We start from the raw sequence: 15,264 nt of genomic DNA on the forward strand, positions 1-15,264 counted from the left end.
CGCCAGCTTAGGGCTGAGGCCTTTGCGGCGGCGCGGGTTGTACACCCAAACCGAGTCCCCGGGCTGGAAGGCAGGCCCCCTGCAGCGCAGGTCGTAGTGCCGCTTCTGCCGGACCCCCGCCTGTGTCAGGTGGGTCCGTGCAAAGCTGTGCACCCCCTGCATCCGCTGCCGCAGGTCCCACTCGTAGTCCGGTCCAGCCGGTGGTGCCGACCCATCTCCGGGCGGCAGGCCGAAGACCAGGTCCACCGGTGTTCGCATTTCCGGCCCAGCATGAGCGAAGCCGGGGTGCACCCGGTGGATTACTGGACCGCGGTCCGATACGCCCAGAGCGCAAGGGGGAGGTGGCGGTCCCAGTCCCGTTGGTGCCGGGACACCAGGGTGGCCAGCTGGGTGGCGAGCGTCCGATTAAACCGCTCCACCAACCCGTCGCTCTGGGGATGCAGCGGTGTGGTCCGCGTCTAAGTGATCCCCAGGCGCTGGCACACTCTGGCGAAGACCTGGGACTCGAAGTTACGCCCCTGGTCACTGTGTAACTCCTCCGGCACCCCCAGCCTGGCAAACATCCCCTCCAGCAGTGCATCGGCCACCGTGGGGGCACTCTGGTCCGGGAGGGCGTTGGCCTCCGGCCACTTCGTTAAATAATCCATGGCCACCAAGACGTAGCGGTTCCCGGCCTCAGTGCGTGGAAACGGGCCCAAAACGTCCACCCCCACCCGCTCCATAGGAGCCCCCACCTGGCGTTGTTGGAGGGGGGCCCGAGAGCGCTCGGGGGACCCTTCTGCGCCACGCACACCGCACACGTTCGGCAGTACCGCTGCACGTCCCGGTGGCAAAGACCCCAATAAAAACGGCCTCGGAGACGCTGCAAGGTTTTTTTACCGCCGAAGTGTCCCACGCCCAGCTGGCTGTGCACCGTTTGGAGCACCGCCCCGCGGAGCGACCGAGGCACCACCAGCTGCCACCGTACCTCGCCACTGGAGGGTACCCGCCACCCCTTGCGCAGCACCCCGTCCTTTACCTCCAAGGCCTCCCACAGGGCGCAGAGGGCCTTGACAGACTTCGGGTGCGGGGCGAGCTCCTCTCGCGTAGGCCGCACTCCAGCTGCCCTCCAGCTGAGCACCGGCCCCACGTCAGGATCAGCTGCCTGACGCTGCGCCAGGTCTGGCAGGCCCACCCCCAGCGGCCCCTCCCGGGCCGTGGCCGCGGTGCTCACCTCTGCCACGGTGCGGACAGCCTCCTCACGCTGCTCCCGCCGGGCGCAGTGATGGCAGTCCGCAACCTTGCAGGGGCGCCGCGAGAGAGCGTCGGCATTGAGATGGCGAGACCCCGCACGGTGCACGACAGTGAAGTCGTACTCCTGCAGGATCTCTATCCATTGCGCCATCTGCCCCTTCAGCTCCTTAAAGTGGAGCAGCCAGGTGAGGGACGCATGGTCGGTCAACCGGAATCGGGTCCTGAACAGGTACGGCCTGAAGTGGCGGACCGCCACCATCACCGCCAGCACCTCGCGACGGGTCACGCAGTAGTTCCGCTCAGGCCTAGTCAAAGCCCGACTATAGTAAGCCACTTCGCGCTCCCCATCCGGCCCCTCCTGCGCCAACACCGCACCCACCTCCGAGACACTCGCGTCGGTATCTAGGATATACTGTAACCATGGATCGAGGTAGTCTAGCACGGGCGCCCCCTCCAGAGCTTCACGTAACCGACTGAAAGCCGTCTCGCAGCCCGAGTCCAATTCGAAACAGTGGAACTTCCACGAGCCGTCTTTTTTTCGGAGCAGTATAGCTGGTGCCAACCACAGGCTCGTGGAGGGCTCAATCACCCCCGCTGCGGCCATCTCCCGGATCTTTGCCTCGGCGGCGGTAGAGGTCCTCAACGGCGCGCCTCGCTTCCATGCAACGCTCGGCCCCCACCACCGCCGACTTGTCAGGCCCCCGGGGGCAGGATCTGGCACGCTCGCTCCCCGGCTCGCAGGCCCGTTCCGCCCCGGCGACTGACACCGCTACTGCCTCTTTTTCTCTCATCTCCAGCAAGCCCTTGTCCCTCAGCCTTCGCCGGGCCTGCCCTCCACCAGGTGAAGTCACTCCCCCTGCCACACCAACTCCTGCTGGTCCAAGTCCAAACTGGCCCCCACTCGCTGCAGCAGGTCCACCCCCAGAATGCAGTCCTACTGGATCGGTACGAGGTAGCAGGGGTGGCGCACTGTCGCTGCACCTAGACGGAAGGCAAGCACCTGTTTCCCCCGGACTGCAGCGAGCTGTCCCGTCACGGTCCTTAGCCACAGGCTGGAGGCCTCCCATCCTGAGGGGTTGGTGTCCTCGGTGTCGGGGAGGACGCCCGGCCGGAGTAGGGTTACCGATGAACCGGTGTCGAATAGGGCCAGGCAGGGTTGGTCCTCGATTCGGCAGTGGAGGTACAGGCTACAGCTGACTCGCCCCACGGTGTCGTGCAGGGTGCCAGTCTTCACAGCGCTCTCCGGAGCTGGGGTTGAGGTGTTCCAAGGGCGTCCGTCCCCGCGCTGAGTCGCCCCGTTCCCGTTTCCCGATGCTAAGTGTGCGAGGCTTTGGGGCCCGGCAGTCCCGGGCTCGGTGTCCCCTCTTCCCACAGCGTTGGCAAAACCAAAACTGTTGGTCAGCCGGCAGGGCGCTCTGCATCCGTGTAGCAAGGGCCAATGCCTGCCCCAGCAAGGCCGGCGCAGCCAGCTGTACGTGGCGCCGCAGCTCCTCAGGTGAGAGGGCCTTGAGAAAGGCCTGGAGAGCCATCTCCAGCTGCGCCTCCTGGGTTCCTCGGCGGGCGAGGAACATGACATCATGCAGGGCACCGGTCTTCACAGCGCTCTCCGGACCTGGTGTCGGGGAGGATGCCAGGCCAGAGTAGGGTTACTGATGAACCGGTGTCGAGCAGGGCCAGGCAGGGTTGGTCCTCGATTCGGCAGTGGAGGTACAGACCCTGGCTACAGCCGACTCACCCCACGGTGGCGTGCAGGGCGCTGGTCTTCCCAGCGCTCTCTGGAGTGGGGGGTTGAGGTGTTCCAAGGGTGGCCATCCCCGCGCTGAGGCGCCCCGTTCCTGTTTCCCAAAGCCGATCTAGGTGTGCGAGGCTCTGGGGCCCGGGCTCGGTGTCCCCTCTTCCTGCAGCGTTGGCAAAACAGCTTGCGGGGCTGTTCCGCGGGGGTTGCTGTGCAGGCTGGCTCCTCTTCCCCCTCACTGGACTCCTCCGTCGCCACCTCGGTCAGCCAGCAGGGCGCACTGCGTCTGCTGGCACTTCCAGCCACCCTGAACACGGCCTCATCCTGTGTAGCAAGGGCCCAGGCCTGCTCCAGCGAGGCTGGGGGAAAGTCGGGTATCCTCGGCAGGCAAGGAACATGACATCAGCGGCGACCGGGCCCAGCTGGAGAGCTGCTGCCAGTGCCGCGTATTCACCTCAGTCCTCCTCCGGGACATCCAGGAGCACCTGGCAGGCTGCTCCTTCCAGCGCCGCCGCCAGGTGGATGGCCATCTCTGCCATTCGGTTCGGTATCTTTTAGGGTTAGGCGGCGCCTGACAGAATCAGTTAATGTCTGCCACGGTTTGTCCATCCTGCCCGCTTCTGACACCAATGTAATATTTTTCAGGTTCCCTCAGGACAAAGGACAAGTGGAGACATGATAGTGAATCAAGCGACAGCTTTATTCTCCAAACAAAACCACACAAAAACCAAACACAGGCTATACACACATGAGGAGACCGACAGAACACTTACACATGGTTAGGGTGGTAACTCGTTAACTTTGGGCTATACACTTCTAGAGCTATACAGGACACTAAAACTACTATCACAATATTTACATATGCAGATACATATCATCGTGCTGACCCTCAGACTCCCCCCGGCTACAACTCCCAGCCTGCTTTGCGGTACTATGAGCGCCTAGGTGCGCTTCCTCCTCAACACTGGGCAAGGGCGTTAAGGTATTATGCTATTGGCTTGTTTGTTTATTACCAAATAGATTCACCGCTGTAAAAGTAAACTTTATAGTTGTGTTCAGAGGCTATTGGGAAACTTTTGCATTTGCAACGTTTTTTAGGAACACGTATTTTGTTTGTGGCAATGTACACTTTGTAGTGTTAAACGGGGACTGCTGCCCCAGTCTCTCCAACCAGTTATTAAATCTCCGTCTCAGAAGAAATTATTGAGGGTACTGCAAAATGTGAGAAATTCCGAGACCTTCACGAATTCGTGAACGTTGTGCAAGTCCTGTATGGTCGCCATGTTTGTGGAGATCAGGGCAAGGCTGCTCTCATCACGGGTGAGAGCTCGTGAGAATTGTGATGTAGGGACTGCCCTTCCTGCTGGGGTCAGTTGTAATGAACTGAAAGCAGCGCCCCAAACTGGAGTTCACCCTTAAGACCAGAAGCAACAAATGTGGCCGCTGAAATTAGCCCCCTGTTTAACTTGAATTGCCTTTAGTGTTGACAGCATTAAGTCTGCAGAATAATTTCTTGCTTAGAATATTTTTTCTTTCCATTTACAATAATATTTTTTCCTTTTGTCTGTTTGCATATCATAGATCAGCTCCACTATTATACTCTTGTTTTTTAAATTATTTCATATATTTTCTCCTGTGATTCCTCATATGGTTACCTTATATTTCTTCATTAATTCTGGGTTTTCTTATCCATTCAGCCCTGTTTGCTGGGTTGTTAGATGATCTAATTTCCAGTTTCGTCTCCTATGTGTTCCGATCATTTGATCGCAGCTCATCTGAAAAAGGTCTTTACACCCTGTATCATTCACACCACACTGTGTTGCAGACAGTAGCTGCGGTCACCCACTTTATCTGTCTCTGGAGCTGTAATCGGGAGCATTATCAGATATGGTATTTCAGTGTGGTTCGGTCATCTATCAGTTCATTTTAATGGCAAATGACCCGCCTCATCCAGACAGCTTTCAAGGTCAAGGGAGTGAAACAGCAGCCCTCCCTGCAGGCCATCTTTGAAAAATCCCTAATCAGACAGGCAGGAAAAATGATATCAGATCCTTCCCACATCCTCAACCCTGAATACCAACTTCTTCCTTCTGGCAAACATTTCAGGGCTCCCAAATGTAAGTGAAACGGATACAAACATTCCTTTGTTCCACTATGCATTACAGCTGTCAACACAAAAATGTCAAGGATAAACAATTTTGACTCTTACAACCCACTTGGGTGCAATATGTTCTGTGATGTGTTATAAACGTTACATGCCATTTTCTCTTTGGCTCACCGGGCTGGGTCCCTGCTGAGCGATGTGGGAGTCCCGGGTTTGAGCCCCTGACAGTGGGGGGCCGACCTGAACCCCTGTTGTGTTACAATAGTGTAATGTGCAATGATTTCCTTTTCTTCTCTCTTTCTTATTTTGCATGCTATTTAAATGTACAGGAGCGCTGGTTGTCCATAAAAAAATTGCCTCAGGGGACAATAAAAGTCTTATCTCTTTGCTGGAAATTTTTTTGCCCACTGTTGAGAGAATTGAAGTGTGAAAGAGCGTGAGGTGTTAAAGTAGCTCCTGTCAGGTTTATTATATTGCTATTGCTTTGTTTGAATATACTGTTATCTGTTATGGGAATTTAAAAAAAAATAATCTGTGTTAGTGTGGGCGTTGCTCTGTAAATGGCTGACTTAGCTTGTAACTCATCATTCTGTACGGTACAAAACAGAGCAGAAGATAGATAAGACTTTATTGATCCTGAAGGGAAATTAATGTGCTACAGCAGTCCAAGACAAGCCAAAAAAAAAAAACAGACACCAGAATAGATGAAAAATTTAAATGTGTACAGCAATCCGAAATAAATATAAAAATATCACTATAAAAGACTCTTTTCATAGGTCGCAGGCTCTTACACAGTCGAGTCTCCCTGAGGGGCAGCATTTATTTGAACATCTCTCCAGACTCCGTTCTTGCGCTTGTGTCTTCTGTAAGTCTCTTTCAGCGAACCCAGAGCAAGAACTGCTGCCCTCTAGTGGTTACTGAAGTAGGGGGACGAACTGACATCACCTCTTCATGTGGTTTAAGCAGCTGGAGTCACATTAGAACGTCCCCAGATAGGGTGGACATAATACGGTCACTACTGTCATGAGTCTGTTATGCAGCTGTCGCTGGGAACATTTTAATATTTAACTGAAACTGCTTTCCAGTGAACATTAATACATGCATGAACTAATACGAATGTCATTTAGTAATGGCGAACTTCAATGTCTGTCTTTGTTCGTAGCTGTATTACAGCTGGTGAATGTAGAGCCATGTGCGATGTGAGGGCGTGGTGTGTGAGAGTGGGTTTTCAGAGATCATGGGGAGCAGAGCGATCTGAAATGAAGGAAAGGCACGTTTAACTGTGGTGTAAACCTGAAATGTGTTCGGTCACCTCTGAGAGTCAGTTGAATAGATGTGTTGTCTTTTGTTATTTGGATGGGACTCCACCCTCTTGGCTCTCAGGGTAAAGCAGGGATATGGAGAAAAAGTTGTTTAGTCAAATGGAAGGGTACGTTTGTACCCCACCCCCACCACCCTTTATGTACAGAGGAGCCTCCTGTCCTGACTGGAGGAGCTCACCCAGGTGTGTCTGGAGAGAAGCCAGGGTCTCGGCTTCCACCACTGGGCTGGGCGGCTTGTTCCACACCCCTGCCCCCCTCTGTGTACAGAAGACCCTCCTGTCCTGACTGGAGGAGCTCACCCAGCTGTGTCTGGAGAGAAGCCAGGGTATCGGCTTAAACCACAGGGCTGGGCAGCTTGTATCACAGACGGCAAAGGAATCAGACTGCTCCCATCGAGACCATTTTATTGTGCAGTTCCATTATTTCACGCTATACAGATGGGGATCAGGCACATGAATTACACCGCGTGTGGGGGATCCCAAGTATGACATTGTGGAGCTATGTGACAGTCACCCCCCTCACTTAAGCTGTCCAAATGCCATTAATGAACATAGTCAAAAAGGTGCATTTGAAATTTTCTGCAGTCACACTAGAAACATGGACATAACCAAACCCCCCTGCTGTAGATCAGCAACACCCTAGCCTTGATCCTAGTCTGCATGAAAACCCCTCACCAGAACCCCAGGAGCAGGGAAAAGCGATTCCCATCCTCCATGACATCCTAAATCACCACATGACATCATCAAGAAACTAGACAGATGGCCTAGCAGGGACTCCATTATAATGCAGGAAGCGCAAAGGCCGTGAGAGAGCTCTTCCCGGCCCTCTTCCTCCTGCCTCAGACTCCGATGGCCATGTCCTGGGAGAGGCTCAGCTGGTCCAGCTCTTGCAGGGCCCAGTCGTACTCCCTCTGCAGCTGCTCCGCAGACAGACTGGAGGGGCGCAGGGCCAGGAAGCTGTAGGCGTCTTCGCAGTGAGAGAACTTCTCCCCCACACTGGAGCAGCAGGCACACAGCACCTGGAAGGACTGCAGTGTGCGTGTGCGTGTGCGTGTGCACAGATCAATTGTGTGTATGTGTTGCATTGATGTACACAGTACAAATGTGTAGTGTATATACAGTATAGTTGGGTGTAGTGTGTCGTTGTGTGTATTGTGAATACAGATCAGTTGTGTGTACAGTGTGTGTATGTGTTGCGACGATGTGTACAGTATGAATGTGTGCATGTGTAGTGTGTATAGTATAGTATAGTACAGTATAGTTGGGTGTAGAGTGTGATTGTGTGTACGAGTTGCGTTGATGGATATAGTATAGTATAGTATGCGGTTGTGTCAGATCAGTTGTGTGTATACATTGTGTTGGTGTGTACGGTGCGATTGTAGTCAGAATGTGTGTAGTGTGCATTTGTGCACAGTGTGTAGATGTGTGGAGAAAAATGGCAGTTATTAACTCTAAAATGAATGACAATCATAAAATATCGTAGTTTCCTTATTTCCAGCTACTGTAGACAGCTACCCGTCTGACTGACGGAGGCTCCCACTGAAATTCGGGAGAGAAAATCACACCACCGATCTCCCCCTCTGCCCCTCCACCCACCTGCTCCGCCTCATCCAGGCTCCTCAGGTACTCCTCCTTGAAGTCCTGGATGTAATCCAGGAAGCTCTCTCCCGCCTCGGTCTTCTGCCCCAGGCTGGCGATGGCAGAAGTTGTGCAGCCTCAGCAGGATCTGCTGGACGCGGGACAGGCAACGCTGCACCTCCTGCAGCTGCTTGGGCTTCCCGAGCTTCCCTGAGGGAGAGGGAGAGAGGGAGAAGGGTGGGCAGCAAGCAACAGGCACAAGGCAGGGTTCACCCTGGACAGGACAGCAGTCCATCACAGGACACACACACACACACACCCTGGACAGGACAGCAGTACATCACAGGACACACACACACACACACACACACACACACACACACACACACACACACACACACACACACTGGACAGGATGCCAGTCCATCACAAGACACACACACACTCACACACCCTGGAAAGGATGCCAGTCCATCACAGGACATAGACACACACTTACACACCCTGGAGAGGACGCCAATCCATCACAGGACACACACACACACTTACACACCCTGGACAGGACGCCAGTCCATCACAGGACACACACACACACTTACACACCCTGGACAGGACGCCAATCCATCACAGGACACACACACACACTTACACACCCTGGACAGGACGCCAGTCCGTCACAGGACACACACACACCCACACACACACGCTGGACGGCCTGCATGCAGTTGAGCTCGGCCGCGTTGTCCCAGATCTCCCGGGCAAGGCGGTTGTCCTCCCTGAAGAGGTGGCGCAGCTCGCCCTCCAGGGCGCTCAGGCGGGCATTGTTGGTCTTGTCGCTGTAGGCCCAGCAGCCGCCCTGGCGCCGCCTCTTCTCCGCCAGCTTGTCCTGGATCTGCCGCCCCACCCGGGCCTTCTCCTCGCGCAGCCGTGCCAGCTGGTCCTTCAGGGCGTGGGCCTGTGCCCACAGCGCCTCCGCCTCCTGCGTCTTCTTCTCCCTCTCCTGCTGCTCGCTCTCGCGGACCGCCTTCACGTCGCTGCAGTTGCTGGCCATGCTGCCGTTCAGGCTCTCGTACCTGTGGCCGAGAGAGAGAGTCAGGGGCTCATCCAGCTGGTGACAGAGACTAGACTGAAGGGAGGGTCCCACACTGACAGGCCGGAGGAACTGAGTCTCCGCGTTAAAATCCGCCGTGGGCCGCCGAAAACAGCCCGGCAGACGGATAAGACGGGAGCGGAGGAGAGCGTTCAAATGCAGCTGCTTCGGCCGCTGCAGGAAAAGCTCGTCCCGGCAACAGGGAGAAATGAGCCAGGAATTTGTGCCTTTCCCAAAGGGGGAACCACAGAGCTGTTTCATTTAAATCCAAAAATAAAAATTAATTTTCTAGAACATCGATGATGAAATGGTGGTAACCGAGATCTAATAAGCGGGTCTTTTAGTAGTAACTTCAGTAGTAACGATTAACTTTTTTTACTAGTTGTTTGAGGACCCCTTATTGTTGAAGAGGGCCAAGCGGCTGATAATTCGGCCCTTTTCCGCCAGAGGGCGCCCCAAGTCCTATCAGACTTCCATCAGGTCTACGCGTTCCCACAGTTGAAGCCATTTGGACATAAGGAGGAGATTCCCGAGGATAATAGAACCACCTGCGGCTGTTATGGGTGGGCATTCATTTTCGATTTTGTTAATTAGATCTCACTTGACGCTGCTCAAGAACGTCATCCTTGATTTTCCCAGACTTCCGTCCTTATGATATAACGGGATGAGGAGTTCCGTTGTTTAACAGCGTCTGATCTTTAAGCCGACTTGTGCGTGTCCTTCTCGACCTCGGAGGTACCAACACCTACCTTTGTTCTCCACCATTTTTGTTACTGATCTTCTTTACTTCTGGAAAAGAGAGAGATGGAGGTGAAAATGTTGTTGTTTTTTAAATCTATGGTCGGTATCTGCTCTTCCTTTCCCTGCAGCTCTGTCACCCTAAACGTCACCCAGGGGGCTCCACACTGGTGGGGATGGAGGGGATCCCCATGACCTGGAGAGAGCTGGAGAGTCTGGAAAGGTGCTATATAGGTGTAAGGAGGTTGAATAATATGAGCTGCACCCCCCTTTTGGGTATGTTGTGTATCTTAATAAAGAGCCGTTCTTATATTATTTTAACTATTTTATTAACTACACAAATCACGCCCTTACACCATATATTCCCACCTTCTACTCTCTCGTTCTGTTGTCTCGCGATGTCTTCTCACTATACTACATCCCTCCCTTTGTTATTTTTAAAGTCCATAACTTTACCATAAAATTGTAACAATTCTATATCAACACACAGTAAACGGTTATTAACTATTACAACAAAATGTATGTAAAACCTTCCATTTCTATTCAACACATTCAACTTTTGTTTTTCTTTTTTTTTACAACTATTTCTATGCGTACCAACTCAAATTTTAGTTCAATTTCTACTTAAGTCACTTCTCAATATCACATTTGGAGAGCTATGCAAGTCCTATATTTTTAAATGTCTCTGTAACGAGCCGGTTTCCTGATAACCGTGCCACTTCTGGTTGTTACTTCACTTCTGGGTAAAGTTACTGGTTCTCCTATGGAGGTACTCTCCACTGTCTGAGGACTCGGCAATTCCTGCACGTCAGAAAGTCCTGTATTCTCAGCATTTTCTGTTTCTGCAGATTCAAAATCAAGATCCAATGGAGGAGCCTGTCGAAGATGTTTTACATTTCTCATTATTTTTGAGCCATCTTCCACATTCACTAATTCAAAAGAGTTACAAGAGGTGTGTCTCAATAACACACTGCGAGTGTCTTTGAACTTGGCATCCAATTTACCATTGTCTAGGCCAACCACAAACTACATCACCGACCTTGAAGTTGTGATCCCTTGCTCAATGTGTCTGGTCTGCATATAATTTCAGTTTGTGTGCATACTCCTCATGATGTCTATGGATATCTTTTGTCTTTTGAATGTCCCTTGGCTCTTCTTCTTTCTTTTCCACGTTTGGTAGTTTAGTCCGGATATCACGCCCAAAGATAAGATTAGCTGGGGTTTCTCCAGATGCCCTGTGTGGTGTTGATCTATAAGTCAGCAGAATCTTAGGGAGTTCCTCTCTCTCTTTTTTCCTTCTGTCACAGCTGCTCTTAAGGCCTTTTCCAGGTATCTGTGAAATCTTTCAATTTTACTTCTCGGATAGTAAGGTGATGCACGGATGTGTTTAATTCCACAATTAGTCAGAAATGATTCAAACAACTGTGCTATGAATTGCCTGCCATTATCTCTTACTAACTCTAGTGGATAACCAAATCGTGCAAAGATGTTCATCAGCTCTCTAATAACTGTGGCTGAAGATATGTCTGATAAAACAACCGCCTCAGGTTAAGAAGTATAATAGTCTATGACAGTCAATATGTATTCATTCTGAATGGGACCTACCAGGGCAATGCCCAATTTTGTCCAAGGCCTTGGTGGTAATTCAAGTGGTTGGAGAGGTTGATCCTCCTGCAATGGCTGATTCAACACACAAGTGGAACAATTCCTGATTAGTCTTTCAACATCACTGTCCATGTTGGGCCAGTAAAAGTTGCTTCTCAGGTACTGTTGTGTACAAACTACACCCTGATGTGTCTCATGTGCTATTTTCAGTGCTTGTCTGATTTTTGTTTTCGGTAACACAATCCTCTGTCCTCTTAAAAGCAGTCCATCATATGTAGATAACTCCAACCTACACCTGTGGTATGGCTGCAGTTTGTCTGGAATTGGATTAGTCCATTGTCCTTTTTCCACTATGGACATCAACAATTTCAATGTGCCATCTTCGTTTGTTGCTTGTTTAAGTTCCTCAAGTGTCAGTGCATGCAGTTCATAAGTGCTGATTGAAAGCACTCTATCAACATAGTTGTCTACATAACCAGTGTCTTCTGTGTCTGGTAAAGGAAGACGTGACAATGAGTCTGCGACACTGGTTTTCCCTACTATGTGTTCAATTCTGTAATCATACGGCTGTAATCTCAATCCAAGTCTTTGTATCCTGGGTGGTAACAAAGTTGCCTTTTTGGGATTGATCATGTAAATGAGGGGTTTATGATCCGTTTGAAGTGTGAACTTGCCTCCTCATAAATTTGTCCTAAAATGTTGCACTGCCCAAACACAACCCAAGGCTTCACGCTCTATTTGCGAGTAATGCCTTTCTGTTGGGGTAAGTGAGCAACTTGCATATGCCACTGGCTTCTTCTGGTCTTTGTAGCAATACTGCTCCAAGTCCTACAGGACTCGCGTCACTGATCACTACTGGTGGCGCATCTAGTTTGAAGTATGCCAGACATGGTTCAGTTACAAGTGCTCTTTTCAACTTGGCAATGGCTTTCTCAGTTTCCGATGTCCATTCCCACTTCTGTCCTTTCCTCGTTAGTTTTCTAAGGGGTTCTGATATATCTGCATAATTAGGAATAAATTTAATCAAAAATCCACAAGTTCCTAAGAATGAGCGCAAAAGTGCAACATTCTCAGGTCTCGGTGCACTGCAAACAGCTGTCACCTTTTTCGGGTCTGGTTTTATTCCTTCTGCAGTGACCAAATGTCCCAGTATCTCGATCTCTTTCAGGCCAAATATACACTTATCTTTATTTAAAGTTAAGCCTCTGTCTTGGAATCTTTGGAATACTTGCCTGAGCCTCTGTTCTAGTTGTTCTTCATTTTCCGCATGTACTACAACATCATCCATATACCATACAACACCTGGCATTGCACACAACATCAAGTCCATAGCTTTCTGATAGGCCTCTGGGGCACTAGACAAGCCAAAAGGAACTTTTCTGAAATGGTAACAATCCCTGTGTGTGATGAAGGTAGTCAGGTGTCTTGATTCTGGGGCCAACTCAACTTGCCAGAACCCTTTTCGAACATCTAACTTTGCAAAAACTTTGGCTCCTTGCACTGCTTGCAATATGCTGCCAACCGTTGGTACTGGATGTCTCTCTCTGATAACTGCTTTATTCACTTCTCGCAGATCCACACACAGTCTCACTTCCTTGGTGTCTTTTTTAGGTATTATCAGAATATTTGAGATCCATTCTGCACCTTCATTCACGTCTTCAATAATTACATCAACCAACATTTTATCTAACTCTTGATTAACAGCTTCTATCATCGGATAGGGTACTCGTCTCAGACTTTGAGCTACTGGTGAAACTTTCTCATCTACTGTAACCTTGTGACTGTAACCCTTGATCTGTCCTAAACCTTTAAAGAGTGACTCATATTCCTGTGCTTACCGCTTAAACCTCTCTGAAGACTGGTCAACCGCATTGACAGTGTCTCCTACATTCAGAATCTTCAGATCAAAACATGCTTTTCTTCTCAACAACGCTTCTACATTTCCTTCAACTACATAGACTTTGTCCTTTATTACATTTTTCTGCCATTTCAGCTGTGCCTCAAAGTAGCCAACACACTTAAGTGGACTAATTTGTGCATAGGCATAAAATTTATTCTTAGTCGGCTGAAGTTTAGTTCTGTGTGCAAACACTTTCTTTAAAAGTTCTACTCCAATGAAGTTTCTTTGACTTCCTGTATCTATCACCATTTGTATCTCTTGGCCATTTATTCGAACAGTTTCTTTACCTTCAGGGTCAATGGAATTAACAAATTCATCTGAGTCTGAAGACTGTTCTTGAACTGCTCGCAGTTTTGTCCCTTCCTTATTTGTATTAAATTTCTTTTCCTGATGGGAACCGTCTTTCTTTCTACACACTCGTGCATAATGTCCTGTTTTCTTACAGTGTAGACATTCTGCTGTTCGCGCTCCGCATTCATCTGCTTTGTGCGTTGTTAGTCCGCACCTGTAACATGTAATGTCAGCCGTCCCCTGTTCTTCTATATCTCTAGCATGACTGCGTCCTGCTGCTCGGCTTTTGTTTGTAAAGTATGGGCGAGCGCCCCGTTCAGTGTCACTGTGGTCAGAAAGCATTCTTGATTCTGCTTGAGCTGCTTCATGAATTCTAGCGACTGTAAGAGCTCTTTCTAAAGTCAGTCTTTATCCTGCAGCAATTTATAGTCTCTTATGTGCACATTTTTCCACAAGTTGATATCTTAACATGTCAGTTTCCAATACTCCAAAGTCACACGATTTAGCCAGTCCTCTTAGTGCAGTCACAAAAGCATCAACAGATTCCTCCTGAGACTTCTCTGCCTAAATTTATGCCGTTCCAAAACCACATTTCTCCGCGGTGTAAAGTAAGCGTCTAAGGCAGCTACAGTCTGTTCATATGTACCTTTTTCTCCAGGGAGGTTGGCGAAAATCCGCTGCACGGGAGCCCCGATACAGTGCAGTAATGTAGCACGTCTCACGGCATCCTGAGCTTCTGTAGATCCACTGGCTATTTAAAAAAAACTGTACGGCTCCATCCATATCTTGTATTCCGTATACAAATCCGGTGCTCCGAGGTTCAGTAGAAGCGGTGGAAAAAGCTGGGCATAAGCAAAGCTTCTCGGCGCGGCTGCCATATCTTCCATGGCGCAAGCTAAGCGAAAAGTCCGAAAATTCAGAAGTTCGTTTCTACCAGCAAGAAAACTAAAATCTGCAGTGTTCTGCTCGCTTTGAATCCGTCAAGCACTCATCTCTCGTCGCCATAAATGTTGTGTATCTTAATAAAGAGACGTTTTTATATTATTTTAACTATTTTATTAACTACACAGATCACACCCTTACACCATATATACCTGCCTTCTACTCTCGTTCTGTTGTCTCGCGATGTCTACTCACTATACTACATTTAGCAGGACTTCTTTTTGCAGTTGAGCTCAAAGCTGGAGATGATCTCCATATTCTACCGCAGTAACTAGTCCGAAACGTAGGACACAGTACACACTTTTTAAGTGAACTCAGGTTGTTAAAAAATTAAACCACCGATCTGTCACAGAAACGTATCCCGGTCTCCCGCGCAACAAGCGGGGGTACTCAGCACTATACTAAAGAGGAGCGCTTGTCTGCAGCTGAGCGTCAGCTCTGTTTACTGTCAGCAGTCATTTCCTCATTTCCAAAGACTTTTTCACCTGCCCTCAGCTTTTAAAGACGGTCATAAACGCTCAAGAAGTAATTCATGTCATTTGGAAGTCTGTTTCTGTTGTCTCAGCTCTTGATAAAGAAAAGCCGTGCGTGGGAGACTCCCTCTCTGAAGAAGTTTGCCGTCACCCTGCGAGGGAGAACCAACTGAACCACTGAGACAGTTAACATTAAACACGTGAAATGCGAGATGTTGTGATTTTTTTCCCGCTTAAGGCTTCTATCGTTTCTA

General features: G+C 49.9%; 1 long non-coding RNA gene across 1 annotated transcript; it reads right to left on the reverse strand.

The window, feature by feature from the left end:
* Positions 1-6,781: 6,781 nt before the first annotated feature.
* On the reverse strand, positions 6,782-8,367 carry LOC138242423 (uncharacterized). The gene is made up of 2 exons (XR_011191558.1): positions 7,990-8,367; positions 6,782-7,421 (listed from the first exon to the last, which is right to left on the reverse strand). It is a non-coding gene; the product is annotated as an uncharacterized lncRNA (long non-coding RNA).
* Positions 8,368-15,264: the final 6,897 nt, after the last annotated feature.

Source organism: Lepisosteus oculatus, chromosome 14 (genome assembly GCF_040954835.1).
Source record: "Lepisosteus oculatus isolate fLepOcu1 chromosome 14, fLepOcu1.hap2, whole genome shotgun sequence".
Classification (NCBI taxonomy): Eukaryota; Metazoa; Chordata; class Actinopteri; order Semionotiformes; family Lepisosteidae; genus Lepisosteus; species Lepisosteus oculatus.